This window comes from Lonchura striata, chromosome 1 (assembly GCF_046129695.1).
Source record: "Lonchura striata isolate bLonStr1 chromosome 1, bLonStr1.mat, whole genome shotgun sequence".
Taxonomy (NCBI): domain Eukaryota; kingdom Metazoa; phylum Chordata; class Aves; order Passeriformes; family Estrildidae; genus Lonchura; species Lonchura striata.
In genome coordinates, this window is record NC_134603.1 from 122,189,704 (window position 1) to 122,198,172 (window position 8,469).

The window sequence follows — 8,469 nt, forward strand, 5'->3', positions numbered from 1 at the left end:
CTTTCTTGTACAGAAAATTGTTGGCTGTTTTTAAAGGCAGTGCACAGAGTATCTAGCTCCAATCTTACATCCATTTACTCAGGACAATGGGTTTACTTTGTACAATGAACAGCAAATTGCAGTCATTTGCAACTGCAACAAAAAAAAATCCTGACAAAAGATGTTTTGATTTGCAGGCCTAGTTCTGAATTGCTAATAAAACAAAGTATTGAGAAAAAAACAATGTGAGTTTATTAAATTGATGTTTCAGCCCTCTGAGTTATTAAAGGTCTTCATTGGTAATTCCTTGGGAAAGGCATTATATTTAGAGAGGAAATTGTGATTGATACCTACCTGTACACATGGCATAAGCAATGAATATCAGGGATTCAAAAAGACTCAACTAACTGCTGCCTGATAAAGAAGGAAAATTATTCTAGGGATTAAATGGCAATAGAAAATTTTTTGCATTTGTATCTATCATAGGTGCAAAAGAGAAAAGTGGTTTTCTTTGAGCAGCTCTGAAATATACTTGTAGAGCAATCAGTATCTGCTACCATCAGACGAAGCAGGTTAAAGATGAGGACTCAGTTGTTTCCATGAATTCTGGTGTCAAGTTTTATGCTGGCTTTGGACTTCAGCTTTCATATTAACCAGCCTGGATCTGGCCCATCCTCTTTCTTTATTTCGCTTTTGAATATTTCTCCCCTTTTCTAGTGGTTTACCAGTCTCTCCATTCCCACTCCACTTTCTTTGCCCTTGTCACCATTCACTGCACCTTTTGCCTTCTGTTGATACAAGGCAAGGCAAGAAGAGGCCTTTCATTTAAAAGGTAGAGTTGTCTGCCCTGGGGAAAGAAACACTGCACATGGAGTAAAAGTAAGTAACTCTACATGATGATACTAAAGGTTCAGCACAAACTACTAATACTGAGAAAAACAGAAGAAATGTAGAGCTAGGCTGGTCCAGCTCTGAAAAAACGGACAGAATGTGATTCTAGGAGATATGAGGATGTACATCCTGACTAGAACTGGTAAGTATTAATCCAAATGTACAAAACTCCACTTGACGGATTGGATAAAAGATTGAAATATTGGAGAAAAAGAAGCAGGTCAAACAGTCTGGGCAGAGGAAAGGAGCAGAGTAACCACAGCATACTCATTTTGCAACTACTCCACGCCTTTGCAGCTCTTGGTACAATCTGTTCAGAGCAAGCCCAAGTAGCCCCACATGGGACTGCATAATTTATCCTACTGTTAAGTCAATGTAAACTCATGATCATTTGATCCAAGGATATTTTGTACAATCCGCTTTTGCATAATTTCCTTGCTACTTTAGTAATTTCAAGGCTAAAAAAGGCTTTAATTCTGTATTAAATGCCCTGCTAGACCCCACATCTATCACTCACACAGTACCTTACAGAGATAGTCCCCACCCCCTCTGCCAATTTACTAATCTGGGGGCTAATTCATCTCTTATTTTTTTTATGTAAAGTTTTCCTTTCTTTTCAGTAGTGAGATCAGTTCTTTAGGCTTTAACTCTGAAAATACTCCAGCATATATGATCTGCAGCAACATAAGAAGCATACTAACATGTTAAGCTGTTCACAGTCATGCAACTGACCAATAAAAGCAACTTTCTGTCCAAATCCCAGGCAGAATTTGACAGATATTTTTGCAATAATTTACACTTCCCAAAGAGAAGCAAACATTCCCTCTGAAAAGAAATTGCTAAAACCCCAGTCTGTTTTCCTGGTATATAAGCCTGGCTTGCCTTTTATGGACCTCATTATTTTCCTTATGTGTCTACTCAACTAACACAGCATATCTACAGATTTTGAATGGATATAGTGTTTTTTATTTTCTTCCTTAGCATATAAAAAATGTGTAACTGACTTGGACAAAAGCCAAAAGCCTGTCAGGATTATTTTATACACATCAGTAGTGCTGCTGCATACATATTTTTCTCTCACACAAAACGATGCCACTTAGGAAAGTAGTAACATAACAGCTTTAAAACAATAGGATACGAAAGAGGAACAAAAGACCGCATAACCTCCGTTGAGATTCAGTACTATATTCTGGTCTTCTCTTTTTATTTGTTACTTATAATGAAAAGAGGAAAACCTGATATAGTAACTAGAAGTTAAATGGTATTTACAGACCTGTGTATGGCTTGTGAAAGGCACCAACACAAAGGGGTTACTATCTCTAAACCTATTCATTCACTTCCTTCATTTTACCCCTCTCTTATGAATGAAGCAGAAATGCTATAATTTCTAGCCAACACATCCATTTATCAAGGCAGTCATGGTAGTTGCCACCAGGGTAAATGGAGTATATAGAATATCCATTACACAGAAGCTGCAAAGCAGACACATTTTGTTTAGTTTTCTTAGACACTTTTAAGAACAGGGTCAAGACTGAGCAAGCACTTTCATGCTGAATTTTCTGTTCTTATGCTTAGTGAATTTAATAATGTAGGGACTTTTGGCCCAGTTTTCCCCCACTTTTCACTTTAGCACTTACACTGTAGCTATAGCATAGCTGCTATGATGCTCTGCTCTGCCTGGGCTGGCTGCAGAGTGACACCATTAGCATCACAGAGAGTTATCTATCTATTTGTAACAACAAGGAAAGATGACACAGGGTCAATGCACAGAAGAATTAGGCTCTCCATGCATGATCTTATTTGAGAGAGAGATATTTCTGGTAGTGAAATCCGCTTCAGCTGTTGTTTCAATTGCCATGGCATGAAAACATGCTTTTTGCATCTTGTGAAAATCCTTTAGCTGTTTCACATTCTTTCAAAGCAATCAAAAGGCAGCTTTACAGCTGTCATGTATGTAATACTGAATGAGTCCACTTCACAATACTCAGAAGTGAAATTAAGGTAGGTGTATTAAAAAAAAAATTACAATTTTGTCTGAAAATACAGTTTCTTTCTTTCCAATCTGGAAGCTGCAAGGACATTTTATTCTGTTTGCAAGTATAGCACTCTTTATATCTCTGTTCATCCTGGCTATGGAGCCACCAGACAACCCTGATGCAGAATGACCACAGATAAAAAAGCAACTGTGAAGTACCATTAAGGTTCTTCTACTATATGCCCATTTTCAGAAAGCTCCAGTCTCTCAAAGACAGTAACTACTTTGTGTAAGAACACAGATTAATTGAGGAAGATCTATAAGAACAGTGTTAAAAGCAGTCCAGAAAGCTGCATCTCAAAACTGCATAGCAGCTACTGGTAACTCAGTGTAATGTGAGTACTAAAGACTTCTTGATAAAAGACTTTACTGGGTATCTCACTTGATTGTTATGTTTATTTAGATACTAATTTCACATACACTCTGAAGAAGATGGGAATTTTTATTCTGGCGCAGCAGAGCCTAGCATAATTTCCCCAAAGCTTCAGCTTTTCATCTGTGATCTCATTTATTAGAACTTAAATGAACTACATAAAATACCCACGCAATAATGCAGCAGATGCTCACACACATGCAGGAGCAGTAACTTACAGGGCAAGAAAGCTGAGCCTGTCCAGTCTCACCTACTTTGCATGACTGAACAGAGCTAGTCCCAGCCACAGAGCACAGTGAAAAGCTTCTACAAAAGCAAATGTGTCTGAAAACAGAATGTAATTATTATAGGTGTGTTATGACTTACAAACAATGAGATTTTATATTAGGCTTTTCACTGTTTTGCTTCTCTTTGGAGCTAAAATATTCTAAAATATTAATACTAAACTTTTTAATACTTAACATAAGTTAATTTTTTTTATTCTACTTTGGAGTTCTCAGCATCTCTCTCTTAAAATGTGGAAATATTTTTCTATTTGTTATGACTAAGATATTATTTTCTGTTCAAGGTCTTCTTTTCAGAGGACAACGAGTTTCCCAAAATATGGACCTCATCAAGCAATAAAATTACTAAGCATAAAGACAATAATGCTAATAACTATTAGCATGTGGCTATATTTTGTTAGGACATTCAGCAAACAGTGCTGACTTTTATGGAGTGATTGCTGAGATGTGACAGTGCTATGTTTTGATTTACTTTTAACAAACCAACTATCTAAATACTTTCTGCAAGTTCAGATTTAGTAGTCATTATGTACAGACTCCAAACATTGACTGTACACTCCACTACTGCAGAAACAGAAACTGAGGTGTTACAGGATCTTTATTTATATTTCCTCTTTTAGGTGCAGAAGGAGTGAGAGAAATAAAGAGGAAGTTGCTTTGTATTATACAATGATTTGATAAATACAGTTATATATTGCTCTTTCCAGCGCAGTACGATCACAGAAACTGAATTTCAAGTGCATCTCAATTATTTTCAGGCATAGATCCAAACCAGCAATAACTTGAGCGCTGTAGCTAATGAATTAAACATTGCATCTGCCCCTAAGCAACCAAAGTCTGTATGCAAAGCTGGTCAAACTATTTATACACCCCTGTCTTTAGAGAATCTATATCCTTTATTAAAAATGATATAGATTCCTTTTTAATAGATATATTTAAAAAGACAAATAAAGTTTCATACTTAAGTTTCATACTTATATTGCAAGCCCCATTCCCTAACCTGAATCTTCTATAGGAAAAACATCAACTCCCACAGCATTCTTTCTGGTTATGAGTCTAACCCCGACTTTGCCATCATCATCTACAGCAAAACAGCCAAAGCAGTCTATCAATTAAAAAATACACACTTACACAGTCTGCTTTAAGGGTCGCACACTGAGCTCCTCATATGTTATCTTGCACATGGAAGGCGGTACCTGACAGCAAAGCAGACTCAACCTTTCCCCTGCACGCAGGGCAATGTCCCGCACGAGCCGTGGGTGGCAGCAGCGCCTGCACCGCCCTGCGCATTCCAGCCGGGACAACTGTTTTGGGTCACAGGTTCATGCAGCGAACGGGAACCATCCCCACGCACACAAATGCCTAACAAGTGTCCCAGCCCCGACTGCCATCACGCAGGAAAGTTGCATTCATTTCCTTGATAATGTGCCCTATGGCTTGTCCTTCAGTACAAAGCACGCAAAGTGAAGATGTTAACAAAGATTATACAAACACATGTTGTGAAATGAGCAGGAACTTGTACTGCATACACAGATGGAGAAACTGAAAACACTGATTGTATCAGGAAGCAGTTCAACCACTTGATTCATGCAGCGTGCACAGTACAGGTATCACTGCTACCACAGTTTCAGCAATATGCTACTGTGTTAATCAGAAGGAGCACTTCCAGATTTCAGCCCATAAATCCAGACCACTCCAAGACTGTTCTGTGTGGAAATCATCAAACTTTACCTTATATCAATGTTTCCTCTCCTAAATCAGACTTATTTTGCTATCTTTCAGAAACCTTGCTTAGTAATATTCCACTTTCAGAACCAAAATAAACAAAAGCATGCTGGTCTCATGTGTCCTCCCTGTTCTCAAACTCCTGAATTTCTTGAGCAACACAAGCCCAGTCCCCCTTCACAGCCCCAGAGATGCAGGCTGTCACATAATCCATCATCCCTATGTCTTTGCAAACTTTGAGCATATCCAAACAGAAATAAAAAATCTGCGTGCTATCCTTTACCAACACATTCCCTGTCGCTCTGAATTAGCGCCAGCAGGCTGATGCGAATGTCACTAGATTTTATTCTCAATTCTATCCATGTTAATTATTATTAAACCTTTAAGAGCTTCTTTCCAACATTTCTTCAGCATTCTCCCTCCAATATGTACACGAATATTTAATACACGGTACTTTTTACAATCACTCGGTCCCGTTTTCTCGGCTGACCTATTCCAGCACATCTACTTCAAGGACGAGAACTAGGAAAAAAAAAAAAAACCAAAAAAACAAAACTTCTTGCCATCCACCTCCGCCGGAGAACAACCCTCTGCTTGACAAAACAGAGCAGCACCGCGCACAGCCCGTGCCTGACCTCAGCCACGCTTCCTCCGCCGCCGGGAGTACCGCATCCCGGGGCCGCGGGTGCCGCCGTCACCCCGCGCCCTCGCTGCCCCGCCGGCCGGCCCGGGGCCGGGGCCGGGGCCGGGGCCGGGCCGGGGCCGGGGCCGAGCCGCAGCACCAACTTTGCCCGCCGAGTCGTCTCTGACCCCGCGGCACCGGGGAAGTCCCGGCCAGGACCGAGGGAAGGCGGCGGCCGCGCCCCCGCCCGGCGCTGCGGCTGGCCGAGCTGTGAGGGGCCCGGAGACCCCCGGGGACCGCCGGGGACCCCCAGCCCCGCCGCGCCCCGCCGCGCCCACCTGCTCGGCGCCGGTGCCGTCGGGGCTGGGGCGGCTCCTCCCGGGCAGAGGGCGCCAGGTACGGCGGCCGCCCGTCCCCCCTGGCGGGGGCGGGGAAAGGAGAGCAGGGATCTTAAGATCCCGAGGGAAAAAAGCCCGCCCCGGACTTCACGAGGGAATAAAAATAAAGATATATATTTAAAAGTAGTAATTTAACACACGTGCACACACGTAAACACCCCGCCCACCCGCGGGCCGCGCTTTCCATCCCCGCTCCTGGAGCGCTGCAGCTTTGGTGCGAGGGTGAAGTCCAGCTGCAGCCTGGCGCACCCTCCCACATGCTGGTGCCTCGGCAGAGCCAAAGCTACTTTTAAAAGCCCACGTGAATGCCACAATGCTGCCCCATGGCACGGAGGAAAGATGGCACTACCCTGTCCCCCTGCCCAAATATGTCCACCTGCCAAAACACTTCTGTCCTGCAGTGCCCTTGCACTTGTAGTTGGCTGGGTAGCCTTGGCTTTTGTACCCCTGATTGTGCACTAGAAAAAAAAAAAAAAAAAATCTTGTTTTCTTCTGGATTTATTCCAAGGCTGCTTGAAGATGGGAAAGTTTAAGTCTTGCCCTAATGAGCCTTCCATGTTTCTGTCAGGACAAGGAACTTGCAGTAGAACAGCCTCCTAGACAGCTGGAGGAATGGGGCACCCCGAGTTTGTCATGTGCGAGTGTCTCAGAAATGATGATGCTGATGAATAAGTTAAAAATCATAATGTGGGCTCTGGTCTGCCCAGCAGTCTTTGGAAGGTGTTTTCAGATGGCTGAGAGGCAAGCCCATCTTCACAGGATTTCTCTGAAAATTTCTGCCTTGCTTTTTATAAAGCCATCCAGACAAATCAATGTCACTTGGACCTGAATGATGGCAATGTCAGCCTGAGATGGGTGGAAAGTTAACAATGGGCTGTTGTGGCACTTCTGCTCATCAGGGCAAGGGCACAAAAATCAGTGCTCTAGATCTTCATGTCCTGTCTGCCCAGAGGTGTGAGTTTGATTTATTATTCCGAAAATACCCTCCTGATTTCTTGCCTGACTAAATAATTTTCAGTCGTAAGTATCTGCCCCAGTTGCTTCCACAGCAGTCAGGGAGCTCTAAACCCATTTCCAGCTTGTCACTAGTTTGAACTTCAATGCAAAAAACAAAGCCAAGAGGGTCATAGGTAGTGCTCCAGAAAAATTAAAATGTCAGCATTTACTTTAAAAAAGTATATATAATACCACATTTGAAAACTGCTTTCATTATTCATGCAAATTAGTCTCAGCTGAGATTTTATTTTAGATTGCTAATGCTGAAATGAACTTTGTCCACCTTTTGGATAAGATAGAAAAGGAACTTCAGAGGAACAGGCTGCAAGAGCTACAGGGAAAAAAAAACCTGCTTTTGTCCTGTTTTTTTTCATTTAATTTCTTTCATTTCCCAATAAGGTCCACATAATTTCTGCAGAATTTGTCCAGTGCAGCAGCAACCATTTCTACCTATGGGGCTGGACTGATCTAGTACAAAGGTTGCACACTGGTGTGGTCTGAAACAATCAGCTTTTCCTGTTTGCCCACATTTAAAACACTGCAGTAGGTACCACTGCCTCTTGGCTAGTTACAGAAACTTGTCACACATTATATTTCATTCAGAGAATTCTACTGAATTGCATGCCTAGGAGTTATGAAAGTCTTCTTTTTATGTTTGGTCTTTGGGAGATGTAGATGGAAAGGAAAAAGGAAAAAGGTGTTCCCTTTCCAATGCTAAATTCAAAGGAAGGCACTGGAGTACTCAATGGCAGTGGAAGAGGCCAAAGACTTCTGCACAAACTTCAAGGAGTTCTGTGAAGGCCAGTGCACTGAAACACTCATTTCTTCTGGTTTTCCACACGTAATTCTCCTCCTCCTCCTTTGCCTGCTTGTCTTACTCCCAGCTGTATCCAAGATCGCAGAAAGGGTAATGCAGCAGGGACAAAACTGACCCTGCATTATCATATAGGATGTGCTTTTCCTGGGTTTTATTATCTACCAATTTAAGATTATGTGAAGTGTTTTATATACTGAAAATTTTCCTCAAACGTGTTTGTTTGAGGAACATTGTAAAACATTGTAGAACATATGTAAAACATATGGCTATGCATTGTAAAATGTATCAAATGCAATTTTATTTTCCATACATTCTACCTGCATAACAATTAAAAATTATGTTGTGTATC

General features: G+C 41.6%; 1 protein-coding gene across 4 annotated transcripts in view; it reads right to left on the reverse strand.

The window, feature by feature from the left end:
* The window catches only part of WIPF3 (WAS/WASL interacting protein family member 3), a 39,070-nt gene extending 32,738 nt beyond the window's left edge, over nt 1-6,332 (reverse strand). For 2 of the 4 annotated variants that reach the window (XM_021538059.3, XM_077787360.1), the window contains exon 1: nt 4,694-5,107. The gene's annotated coding sequence lies outside the window, so the exon portion shown is untranslated. Of the gene's footprint in view, nt 1-4,693; nt 5,108-5,922; nt 6,013-6,247 lie in introns of those variants that run through there. The other 2 variants (XM_031503864.2, XM_031503866.2) reach the window with 2 other exon arrangements.
* Between the last annotated feature and the right edge of the window lie 2,137 nt (nt 6,333-8,469).